A 13,752-nucleotide genomic window follows, 5' to 3' on the forward strand; every position below is an offset into this window, starting at 1 on the left:
TTTTCCCGTTTCAGGTCAAAGTTCAATCACGAATGACATCGAAAGTGTAAAACTGCAACTTTTTAAATTTGTTACGACGGATTTACTAAGCTGTCGTATTCGGGTTTTTCTTTTGTTCCGATGTCGATGTCATTCGTGTTTTATTTTTTTATTTTTACGGCAGTGATTAGCAAAACACTGCCGACTTTTTTACAATGAATCTCGGCCGGATCTGTGTGATCCGTGCTGGGGTTCATTTTTTTTTTTTTTTTTTTAATTAAACACTGTAAAATCCAAAAAAAAAATTGCGTGGGGTCCCCTCTCCTAAGCATAACCAGCCTCGGGCTCTTTGAGCCGATCCTGGTTGCAGAAATATGGGGAAAAAATTGACAGGGGTTCCCCCATATTTAAGCAACCAGCATCGGGCTCTGCGCCTGGTCCTGGTTCCAAAAATACGGGGGACAAAAAGAGTAGGGGTCCCCCGTATTTTTAAAACCAGCACCGGGCTCCACTAGCTGGACAGATAATGCCACAGCCGGGGGTCACTTTGATATAGTGCCCTGCGGCCGTGGCATCAAAAATCCAACTAGTCACCCCTGGCCGGGGTACCCTGGGGGAATGGGGACCCCTTCAATCAAGGGGTCCCCCCCCCAGCCACCCAAGGGCCAGGGGTGAAGCCCGAGGCTGTCCCCCCCCATCCAATGGGCTGCGGATGGGGGGGCTGATAGCCTTTTGTGATAATGAAAAGATATTGTTTTTAGTAGCAGTACTACAAGGCCCAGCAAGCCTCCCCCGCATGCTGGTACTTGGAGAACCACAAGTACCAGCATGCGGCGGAAAAACGGGCCCGCTGGTACCTGTAGTACTACTACTAAAAAAAATACCCAAAAAAAGACAAGACACACACACCGTGAAAGTAAAGATTTATTACATACATGCACACAAACATACATACATACTTACCTTATGTTCACACGAGGGTCTGTCCTCTTCTCCAGTAGAATCCAAGGGGAACCTGTTGAATAAATTCTACTCACCAGATCCCGGGTCCCAGGGTCCTCGGGGCAACCATTTGTAATCCAGGTACTTGCATAAAATAACAAAACGGAAAGCCGAGCCACGAACTGAAAGGGGCCCCATGTTTTCACATGGGACTCCTTTCCCCGAATGCCAGAAACCCACTCTGACTTCTGTCTAAGTGGGTTTCTTCAGCCAATCAGGGAGCGCCACGTTGTAGCACCCTCCTGATCGGCTGTGTGCTCCTGTACTGAGTGACAGGCGGCACACGGCAGTGTTACAATGTAGCGCCTATGCGCTACATTGTAACCAATGGTGGGAACTTTCTGCCCTGCGGTTGACCTAAAGTGACGTCACCGCTGAGCAGAAAGTTCCCACCATTGGTTACAATGGAGCGCATAGGCGCTACATTGTAACACTGCCGTGTGCCGCCTGTCACTCAGTACAGGAGCACACAGCCGATCAGGAGGGTGCGACAACGTGGCGCTCCCTGATTGGCTGAAGAAACCCACTTAGACAGAAGTCAGAGTGGGTTTCTGGCATTCGGGGAAAGGAGTCCCATGTGAAAACATGGGGCCCCTTTCAGTTCGTGGCTCGGCTTTCCGTTTTGTTATTTTATGCAAGTACCTGGATTACAAATGGTTGCCCCGAGGACCCTGGAACCCGGGATCTGGTGAGTAGAATTTATTCAACAGGTACCCCTTGGATTCTACTGGAGAAGAGGACAGACCCTCGTGTGAACATAAGGTAAGTATGTATGTATGTTTGTGTGCATGTATGTAATAAATCTTTACTTTCACGGTGTGTGTGTCTTGTCTTTTTTGGGGTATTTTTTTAGTAGTAGTACTACAGGTACCAGCGGGCCCGTTTTTCCGCCGCATGCTGGTACTTGTGGTTCTCCAAGTACCAGCATGCGGGGAAGGCTTGCTGGGCCTTGTAGTACTGCTACTAAAAACAATATATTTTCATTATCACAAAAGGCTATCAGCCCCCCCATCTGCAGCCCATTGGATGGGGGGGACAGCCTCGGGCTTCACCCCTGGCCCTTGGGTGGCTGGGGGGGGGACCCCTTGATTGAAGGGGTCCCCACTCCCCCAGGGTACCCCGGCCAGGGGTGACTAGTTGGATTTTTGATGCCACGGCCGCAGGGCACTATATCAAAGTGACCCCCGGCTGTGGCATTATCTGTCCAGCTAGTGGAGCCCGGTGCTGGTTTTAAAAATACGGGGGACCCCTACTCTTTTTGTCCCCCATATTTTTGGAACCAGGACCAGGCGCAGAGCCCGATGCTGGTTGCTTAAATATGGGGGAACCCCTGTCAATTTTTTCCCCATATTTCTGCAACCAGGATCGGCTCAAAGAGCCCGAGGCTGGTTATGCTTAGGAGGGGGGACCCCACGCAATTTTTTTTAAGAAAATAACCACTTTCCAACCCCTTCCCACTGATATACATGCACGGATCTCATGGATCCGTGCATGCCTATACAATCACGGATTAAAAAAGCAGGTCTGTTTTTTTTTAGCACTTTTGTACGAGTTGTAATTTTTCACGGCAGTGTTTGTTTTTTTTTTGCTTTGCACTTCTTAGTAAATTACCGAGATTCATACTTAAACAGCCGCGTTTTGACCAATGGTGTATTCATTTGTATTTTTTTGTTGGACTTCCAAAAAATTACGAATGCCCTCATCACTGCCGTGATTATTGCTTAGTAAATTACCGAGATGACACTTTGATAAAAAAACGGCATCTTGGTCAAAATCGGGACCTTAGTAAATTTACCCCTATGTGTGTAATTACCTGAAGGTTGTAGAGATGAAGATAAGACACAATTATGGTAAATGCAGTGGTATTCTATGTCAGGTTAATGAACATTTGTCGGTTGAAGTCTTGTTCGGTGTCTGTTGAATGCAGTCTTCTTTGGGCTTTTGTCAAAAGGTGTGGGCAAAAAGCTTTGTCAATGTCCATAGACTTACAAAAGTGTTGGGCTAGCGTAATTTTAAAATTTCTAGGGAAACTGGGGGTCTATGGCATAGTTCATCAAATATCTGTGTATAAGGTTGTCAAAACTTCTTCTTTAATCCATCAGTTGTCTGTATACAGGGTCATCAAATTCCTCGTCAAAAAGTGGGTCTTTTTACCTTGGAAAAACCGGAAAAACAGGTGAAAGAAACGGACCGTATAATCGCATTTTCATCACATCATTGTTTCTACAGTTGGGTCATAAATCAAATCCATTGGAATTACAATTTCCTCACTCCTTAGACTCATTACCCTGGTACTACGTTTGCACTTCATTAAAGCCTGACCGCATCTAAATGTCAAGCCAATCGTTATGACAACACCTAAGATACATAGAAGAAACTTCCCTACATCCATTATGACTCCTTGAGCCCATTCTCCTAAACCAGAGAACCAATTTCACGGGTTCAACCATGACACCCAACCAGTCAGCTCATTACCCACAGCAGCAAGGGTGAGATTATGTCTCCTGCGAAATTCCCACTTTAATTGGAGAATATCGTCCATCTTTTGGTCTATGACCTCGATCGGATCCTCGGTACTATTCGTTATATATGTGCAGCATTTCACGCCGTACTGCGTTGCCAGTGTGACACAATATCCACCTGTTACTGCTGTGAGATAATTAAGAACCATTCTATGCTGGACCAGTTCTGTTTTATAAGCTTGAAGCTCTCTTCCAGTATACCTAAAAGTGTCATCATACATTTCTGTGATATTGTCTAACAAATTTGCAAGCGCAGATATGTATTTATAATTCAACACTCCTCTGGCGGTGCAAGTGATGTCTAACGCGAGTAGAACCTGAATCCCGGTGGATTCATGGATCATGTCAGAGGCCGGATGCTCTGTTCTTTCTATCAGGTGCCGTTTAACTACGTGCTCGTAGTGGGTGTGAGTATAAGGAGCTTGGGCAACACGGTGTATATCTTTCATTTTGGCATGTGATACAGTCATTACTTCAGGCAGTACTTTTCCAATATAACACAATCCTTCAGAGTTTGGGGCAAGCCACTTATACGCCTTCCTCCCGCATATGAAATATGCATTATCGGGGAGAACATATGGGACGGAGTAGGACATAACCATATTACACATCTTCCATGTGAAATCTCCTAACCCTAATTCTCCCATCTGTCTAGTACACGTATCAGCTTGTACGATATGTGCACAGTATCCTGGTGATACCTCTCCAACTCTCGTAATCCTACTTCCTAGGGTATACCTATATCGGAAAGATTTTTCTCTACTGGCTATGTGGCGTATAAGCTCTGTATCTGTCGGCATTCTATCTGCTCTATATGAAAAGGTCATGGTTTGGTTACTCCATGACACTTCCCAATTTCCCGACTTTCGGGGATTGGAAATGTTAAAACATATTAGGGATCTATCCACATGATATTGGTGGAGCTTCAAACTAGGAGGACTGGAGATATTAAACCTCCTGTCCACCGGTCCCCCACCCTTTAGCTCAAGTACCTCCCCTACCATTAAAGGAAATGGTACTAGTCCTGATTTGCTATGACCTTGAGGTACTTGAGAGCATACCCAACAATCTGTTTGATTTAACACACTACCCACTAAGGAGTGATAGTCACTCAAGGGCTGCCGGTCCATGTGGATATTAAAACTGGATTGGCATTTCTTGATGCACCCATCCTCAACTACATTGTCACAGAGCCTACAGATACAGTTTTCTTCAGCTAACAATCCTTCACAATTCCTTCTATTGTCAATGCTATCGGATCGTTTTCTGATACTCGCCTTTACTTGTTGGTTAAGTTGTTCTTGGAAAACTACGCCTCCATCTTTGTCATCAGAACCCATTCCAGAACCTTTCTCGACCTCCATGGTACTCTCGCCGGAACAGACTGCTCTGGTCAACATCATGGTCAACAGGAAAATCCGGATCACAGTCTCTTGGGGCAAGTCCATCTTATAGGAGGAAACGAAGAAGAATGAGAAGGGGGAAAAAATAATTTGAGGGAGAGGGGATGGGAAGTGGAGAAAAACAATAAAAGGGAACAGGGAATCGACAACTGCTTTTGATCTTGTGATTTTCAATGCTCAGGTGCCGCCTCAGTCCTCCTGGAACAGACACTCCAGTGATACAACTTCCTCTACCGTCTGTTCCTTATCACGGGACCTCTCTGGATCAGCAACCTTCTTACAATGGGACGAATGAACCCAAGTCTCTCTCTGGACAACCTTCAATGCTGTAGTGCTAGTCAATAAGACTTGGTCTGACCATCTGTCAATAAGGCAACCTGAGCGTAGAAAATTCCGTATCATTACATAATCCCCAGGTTCAATGTCATGACAATTACTATCTGGTAAATCAGGAATCAATAACTTCAAATTATCATTTTGATTCCTTAGCTGTTTACTCATGTTAATCAGGTACTTTACAGTCACTTCATTGTTACACTTCAAATCATCCTGAGGGTTAATCATAACATGCGGTTGTCGACCAAACAAGATTTCAAAGGGAGACAGATTAAGAGGGGACCTGGGAGTGGTTCTGATGCTGTACAGTACTATGGGTAAAGCTTCTGGCCATGCCAATCCTGTTTCTGCCATAACTTTGCTCAGTTTATTTTTAATAGTGCTGTTCACTCTTTCCACCTTCGCACTCGCCTGTGGACGGTATGGAGTGTGCAGCTTACTATCAATTCCCATCAACTTACACATTCCTTGAAAGACATCACCTGTAAAATGGGTACCCCTATCACTTTCGATTATTCTAGGGATACCATATCTACACACAAATTCCTGCACAATTTTCTTAGCAGTAAACATAGTGGTATTTGTGGCCGCAGGAAATGCTTCAACCCAATTTGAGAATACATCTATACAAACAAGTACATATTTCAAATTTCGACAAGGGGGTAATTGAATAAAGTCAATCTGTATTACCTGAAAAGGGCCGCCTGTAGGTGGGATATGAGATGGTTCTGTTGGTATTGCCTTTCCGATGTTCTTCCTCAAACAGGTAAGGCATGACATTGCTCTCTTACCTGCATGAGATGAAAATCCTGGGGCGCACCAATATGCTCTTACCAACTTGCACATTCCCTCCTTGCCCAGATGAGTCAGCCCGTGTGCTGCCTCAGCTAAACATGGAAGATATGCTCTGGGGGCCACTGGTTTACCCTGTCCATCCGTCCAGAGTCCTGAGGACTCCTGGCCATATCCTTTTGCCTTCCAGACTGCCTTTTCCTGTGTGGAACACAAATTTTGCATCTCACACAACTTCTGTGTGTTGATGGTATTAAATACCATCAGTTGTGTGGTGTCTGTCTGTCTGTCTGGGGGTACCAGCTGCTAACTTAGCAGCTTCATCTGCTCGGCTGTTACCAAGTGATACTGGGTCCTGGCTATATGTGTGTGCTTTACACTTGATAACAGCCACTCTGTCGGGTTCCTGTATCGCTGCTAGAAGCCTTTTGATGTGAGCTGCATGCGCTACCGGTGTACCAGCTGCCGTCATGAAATTTCTGAGGCGCCATAGGGCTCCGAAATCATGGACTACCCCAAATGCGTATCTAGAGTCGGTGTAGATATTGGCTGATTTGCCCTTAGCCAATTCACATGCTCTGGTTAGGGCGACCAGTTCAGCAACCTGGGCTGAGTGAGGTGGGCCTAGTGGTTCTGCTTCTATGGTGCCTTGATCATCTACGACTGCGTATCCAGTACACAAGTCTCCCGAGTCCGACTGTCTGTGACAACTACCATCCGTGTAGAAGGTAAGATCTACATCTTCCAGTGGGTTGTCACTGATGTCAGGCCTTGCGGTAAAATTTTGGGTCAAATATTCCATACAATCATGTGTGTCCTCCTTTGTATTAAATTCTCCTTCCCCACCACTCTCATCCTCCACCCTTTGTGCCTGTCCAGGCACACCTGGGAGATATGTTGCAGGATTTAATGCACTGCATCTCCTTATGGTGATGTTTACGGGGGCCATTAGTGCCAATTCCCATCTTGTAAACCGCGCTGATGAGACGTGTCTGGTTTGGGCAGAATTTAGCAAGGCTGACACTGCATGTGGTGTATGAATTGTGAGGTTGTGACCTAGCACTACATCTTCGCTTTTCGTTACTAGCAATGCTATCGCAGCAACGCTTCGCAAGCATGTGGGGAGGGATCGCGCTACCGTATCTAGCTGAGCGCTGTAGTATGCTACCGGCCTGCTGGCATCACCGTGCTTTTGGGTTAGGACGCCTGCTGCGCAACCAGCACTTTCTGTTCCGTACAGCTCAAAGGGTTTCCCATAGTCTGGCATACCTAATGCTGGTGCCTGCGTTAGGCACTGTTTAAGTCTCTCAAATGCCATCTCGGACTCGTCTGTGTGCGAAATCCGATCAGGCTTGTTTGAGGAGACCATCTCCTGCAAAGGTAATGCTAGAATGGAAAATCCTGGGATCCAGTTACGGCAATACCCACACATTCCTAAAAACGTTCTGATCTGTTGCTGGGTTTGAGTCAGAGTCATGTCTCTAATTGCTTGAATTCTATCAGCGGTCAGGTGTCTCAGTCCTTGTGTTAGACAGTGTCCCAAATATTTTACTTTAGTTTGGCATAATTGCAACTTGTCTTTGGAAACCTTGTGTCCTGTGTCTGAAAGATGAAACAGGAGCTGTTTCGTATCCTTCAGGGATGCTTCCAATGAATCTGAACACAGTAGTAAATCACCCACGTACTGTATCAATATTGATCCACTCTCTGGTTGGAAAGACTGTAAACAATCATGCAAAGCCTGGGAAAATATACTTGGACTGTCTATGAAACCTTGTGGTAATCGAGTCCATGTGTATTGGACTCCTCTGTATGTAAATGCAAACAAATATTGGCTGTCAGGGTGCAGAGGTACCGAAAAGAAAGCGGAGCAGAGGTCAATAACAGTGAAAAATTTCGCAGTGGGAGGGATTTGCATAAGGATGACAGCTGGATTTGGCACTACGGGGAACTGACTCTCAACTATTTTGTTAATCCCCCTTAAATCCTGCACTAGCCGGTAACCCCTCCCCCCACTCTTTTTCACAGGGAAGATGGGACTATTGGCTGTGCTGGATGTTCTTACCAGGATGCCCTGTTGTAGCAAGCGCTCTATTACTGGGTATACTCCTAACTCCACCTCTGGCTTCAGAGGGTATTGTGGGATTTTTGGAGCTATCCTACCATCTTTTACTTGCACAACTACTGGAGCTACGTTTGCCATCAATCTAGTGTCTTGTCCGTCTTTAGTCCACAGTGACTCTGGTATCTGGGATGGCATTTCTTCTACTTGGGATGGAGTCCTATTTGTCATAATGGTATGTGACATTAATTTTGATGGGGAGTCTAACATGTCTCGCACTTCCTGAGCGTGATTCTCAGGTATGTCCAAGAATACACCTTCAGGAGTACAATAAATGACGCACCCCATTTTACACAATAAGTCTCTTCCCAAGAGATTTGTCGGTGCCGATGCAGCCAGCAAAAAGGAATGCTTGGTATGTAAAGGCCCTATTGTAATCTCGGCTGGTTTGCTAGCAGGGTAATGCTGGACTACTCCCGTTACTCCCATGGCTGGAATTGTCTTACCAGTGGTTCTCATGCCCACTGTCGAATTTATCACTGATTTGGCCGCCCCCGTATCTACAAGAAAGTTTAATGTTTTACCAGCTACATCAATTGCAATTTCGGGTTCACTACCAAGACTTGCAATCAATTTTACTGGCTGCAGATTACAGGTATGGCCACACCCCTATTGGGTATGGTGACCTCCCTGAATCCCGCTGGCAGCAACTACTTGTGAAGGGGTTAACTGGGAACTGCCAGAGGCTTGCCAGTCTCTGTTCGGGGGGTATCTTTTTGTTTCCCCTGCATGTGGCTCATAACTCCGTTTCTGCGGACCCTGCTCCCAATGTCGTATGTCGTGTCGTTGTCTAGGGGGTTGAAAAGACTTTTGTATGTTTCTCGATTTACAGTCTCGTGCAAAGTGTCCCTCTCTATGACAGAAATAACAGGTTACCACATTCGACTTACCCACAGGGTTTGGTGATTTATACAAAGGCTGCCTTGTGGTCAGGGCCTGTATACTTACGGCCATTAACTTATCACCTTGTAATTCCCTGTGTCTGGTGATATTCCGATCGTGATCCACAGCTGCCTCTCTCAAAGTAGCCACCGACAGACCTCGCCAACATGGTTGCGTGGTCTGTACCCTTGTCTTTAATGCCTCTTTTAAACCATCCATTAGTACAGATACTGCTACTTCTCGATGGTTTATGTTTGTTTTAATGTCTTCTATGCCTGTGTATTTTGCCATATCTAGTAATGCCCTGTGAAAATACTCTGCAGCTGTTTCTGACTCCTTTTGTTTAATGGAGAAAATCTTGTTCCATTTAACTACAGCTGGAAAATACTCCTTTAACTGTAAACTTATCCTTTTTACATTGTCTTTGTTGTACACATCTGTAAGAGGTACATCCTGATCCAATCCACAGTCAGCTAAAAATTGAGCTGAGTCGACATTGGAGGGTAAACAAGCCCTCAGCAATACCTGCCAGTCTTTGTTATTGGGCTCTAAAGTGTTCCCTAGGTCACTGATGTATTTCTGGCTAGCAACTAAGTCTTTCCTAGGGTCAGGGAATTCAGACACTATGGTTCTTAATTCCATTCGGGAAAACGGGCTGTACATGGCAATGTTCCTGATAGGAGTGACTCCTGTAGTGTCCGTTTTCCCATTTGGAACTGCTATTACCCTAACGGGAGCAAGTTTAATAACATCATTCTGTGTAGATTCTACAGCCTGTGGTGAAATGGTTTCAGCATAGTGTATGGTGCCGTACTTACCTGTTGATACGACCTCACCTGTCCCTCCGCTAGGGGCCTTTGTTACTAATCTTAAGGGTTGGGCCGTGCCTACTGTTGTTTCTGATATGGTGGCTGCTAGAGAGAGCGCCGATATTGTTGCCGATTCGTCCTCTTGATCACACTCCTGGGGAAAGTTCAAAACAGGGTACAACTTGCACGGGTTAATACTTGCATTGGTTAACTTATTAACATTTACACAGTTGCTAAGTGTTTGTTTGTTACACCCTAATGCGTCATTCTCCGCAACCGATTTCTCTCCTGATATGTATGGTGGCGGCGGTGCCGTGGCTATCAGTTTCCTGATAGGGTTAGATCTTGCCGCCTGAGCCAATCCTCTCTGTATTTCACCCTCCTGTTGCCATAACTGCAAATAATCATAATGTTTAATCCGTCTCTTTGTTGATTTAATGAGACATATCCTCCTCCTTAGATTTTGTAACACTTCTGGGCTAAAGCTGCCTACTCTTGGGAACTTCTCCCCGTCATGTACCGTCATTCTCTCCCATTCATCACATAAAACCTCTGTGTGTGAACCGTATTTTTCACACTTTACGTACCTTGCCGACCCGATTGGTCGGTTTACTGAATCAACCCGAACCGAGGTTGATCGCCCCCTACCTGAACAATTGGCCCCCATACCTGTAGGTGTTGCTTTCACCACCTCTGACCTTCAATCAGGGTCTTCAGCGAACCCTTACAAAAACCAAAATGTTCAAGATAGGCTGACGGTGGCGGTTTACCGAGTACCTCACTCACTCGCCCACGCCGACCAATACGACCTACACACTGCCCTAGTGCTGGCGTACTCGACCCAGGGCCCCTATGAACCTTCGTTTACTGGAACATGTGAGTGTGATCCGCAGAGCATTAACCCTTTCCAGTAACTGTTGGTTGTTGGATAATTCCTGAGTGACCAGCGAACTTCCCTTCAGAAAATAAAAAATTACACAAATCACGTCAGAATGTACAAATAGTGTTTATGACCCGTTTCGTACACAAATGGTACTGGTCAGATTAACTAATGCACACAATTACGTGCGGTACAATCAGTCTGCACATAAGCAACTAATCTTATGTGCAGAGCGACCAGTGGAATCGAAAATTGCGGCTGCGAATTCCTTCAGCATGAGCTTTAATGGCCTATATGGGTTCTGCACCAACCCCCTGGGTTGTGCTCTTTTCTCTATTTATAGCGGACTTCCTTGTCTGCTGTACCTGGACCTCCTGGTCAATTCCGGACCTCCTGGTCTGTGCTACAATAGACCTCCTGGTCTGCTATACTCTAATGCTCAGATTTTATGTTTAACAAAGGATGCCTCCCTTGCCACCATGCACGTCACTTACATGTATGTACCCTGCGAGAACTCGACTTCTTGTGGTTCAACCTCAAAAAATTGTATAAACTTATATATGCAAACACTCACTCACCACATGTACACTTTTGTTTCTATTTCTATTTCTGCGCAGAAATTTTCTTTCCTTTAGACCAGATGTGTTGTAAATTTGGAGAAGGATCTGTTAATCTAAATTTCGGACACTAAAATAGATTTGCGCTATTTATCGCGTTGCCACCTTTTCGCCTGTTACAATAACACTAGCGTGTGATTTGAGTTACGTGGGCGTACCCGGACGCTCCGTTGCGTAATATACGCTGCGTGCGTCGGCCTTTGAGTTGCGTACGCGAGTCTCACCCTTTGTTAGAGACACGTGTACACAAAGCAAATATCCACCGTAACACAATTTTACACGTTTATCAATGTAGATGATCCTCGATCATCTACCGAACACCACACCAATCTCTCCTTGTATCTTTAGGTAGAGCTGCGTGCGTGCTTTTCAATTTACACCTTAATGTATTACTTTTACTCTTTAACTATGAAATAGCGGCAAATCTCTCTTAGCACGTTTATCAATTATAAAATGGCAAACAGAAGAGTGATATATGAAAATACACGAAAATGAAAAGAAATGCAGATATGTGCGTGCGTACGCAAGACAGAAATAAACAGTTTTAAAAGACACTAGCGTGTTGTTCTTACCTCCGGTTCCGGATTCCCTCAGCACCCTTTACTAAGCGAAGCAGACGCTTATCCAGACAGCACTACGAGGAATATGACCTCCCGCCCTTTGCTGATGGATAATGTCTGCTGAAATTACCTAGTGCAGATATGTGAAGGACGGACGAGCTGCCAATTGATAAAGCTAAATATTTATCTTACTTAAAACCCTTTAAGAGGCCTAAGAACACTGTACGCTATTGACGTCTGGAGTACCGTAAGGGTACGCACGTTGCGTAACAATCGCTTAGCGTAGCGTACGCTCGGGACCACGAGGAGATCACCAGCGGCGCAGACGCTCACAATGTTAAACCTTTGCATGTAAACCATGAACAATGTATTATACAGGAAAAACCTTAGTGTAATGGTGGGGTGTAGATGCAACACAATGTTACCTTATTAACTTAAAGCTGTTCGAGCGTCTCCGACAGACCAGAGAATACTTAACACCCTAAGAAATACACAAATGCCGGGCTTAGGGTCTAACGCCTTATATGAATGTTATACTTGCAAAAGAATAATACAATACAAGTCATACACTACCAATATAACATAGACTAACTAACCAGATAACTACACAGGAAATACAATACAATACAAGTACGTTTAAGGAAAAAAATGAGAGAAAGAGGAGAGGAGAGAGAGAGAGAGATATGGCCCACAATACCAATAAAGACAATATGATTGCGGAGAAAAACTTACGCCCAAGGGGAACGATCGCATGCGCCTCTGGATATCCAGCTCCCGATTATCAGCAATGAGAACCGTTGAAGAGTGAGAGCTGGATATGATCGGCTTGTCTATTTATGCCCCACACACACAATACAATTCAATGGTCCCTACAATCTCATTGTTCATTGGACACAGGAATTCGTCTTCGCATTATAACAAAAGGTTATAGGTTGATTCATACAGGTGGGCTGTGACTATTTCCAACTGCTCAGGTGGGTGGGAAACTAGGTTTCCCGCCGCATGGATAAGTAAGTGCAAATAATAGTAAAAGTACATAAACTTCTTATGTCCATAACTATTCGCACGAGCGATTAATCTGCTTCAAACCAACACCGGAATATTGCTAATTAAATACTCTTCCGATGGATACTAAACACCACTGTATGACTCATGTCTGACCCTTCGTATCAAACAAAGAGGGATCTCTCTGTCCATGAACATGCTATATTAACTAAACTTTCAGATTCTATCAAAGGGACCATAATCTACAAAATACATTATATGGTTAAAATATATATCGATTGAGTCGCCCGCTAGACGCATACAAACTCTACCGTAAATCCGCATATCGTGCGCCTGCGGGTGCACGCGACTGCGAGTATGCGCACGCACGGGAGAGCTCTTGCACGCGCAGCGGGAGCTCGCATGAGGTGCAGATATGGCAGTGTGCATAGTGATATTTTTCTGACTTTGACAGTTTTATATAAGTAAATGGGGATCCTTAGTGCTGAGTCTCTGAATTATGTATATGTGATTATAGATATGAGGTATTGATTGAAAGATTATAGGTTAATCTGTATATAGATTATATATTTTCTGTTATTTTTTAAACCACCTTGTTGCTTATTTTATTATTATTTTTAATCACCATGTTGCTTATTTTTATATTATGAAATGCCTTTATATGTGCAATTGCAATTAGAAAGTTGTTCCATATGTGAGTCATTACATGTATGCATCCAATTAGTACATGTATGTATCCAATCAACTAATTAGTAATACTATTGGTCCGGTGCATTTTAAAAAGAGCCTGCTAGGCTGCTGATGTATCCTCTGACGAAACCGCTCTTGGATAACAGCGGAGAA

This window comes from Pseudophryne corroboree, assembly GCF_028390025.1.
Source record: "Pseudophryne corroboree isolate aPseCor3 chromosome 7 unlocalized genomic scaffold, aPseCor3.hap2 SUPER_7_unloc_3, whole genome shotgun sequence".
NCBI lineage: Eukaryota > Metazoa > Chordata > Amphibia > Anura > Myobatrachidae > Pseudophryne > Pseudophryne corroboree.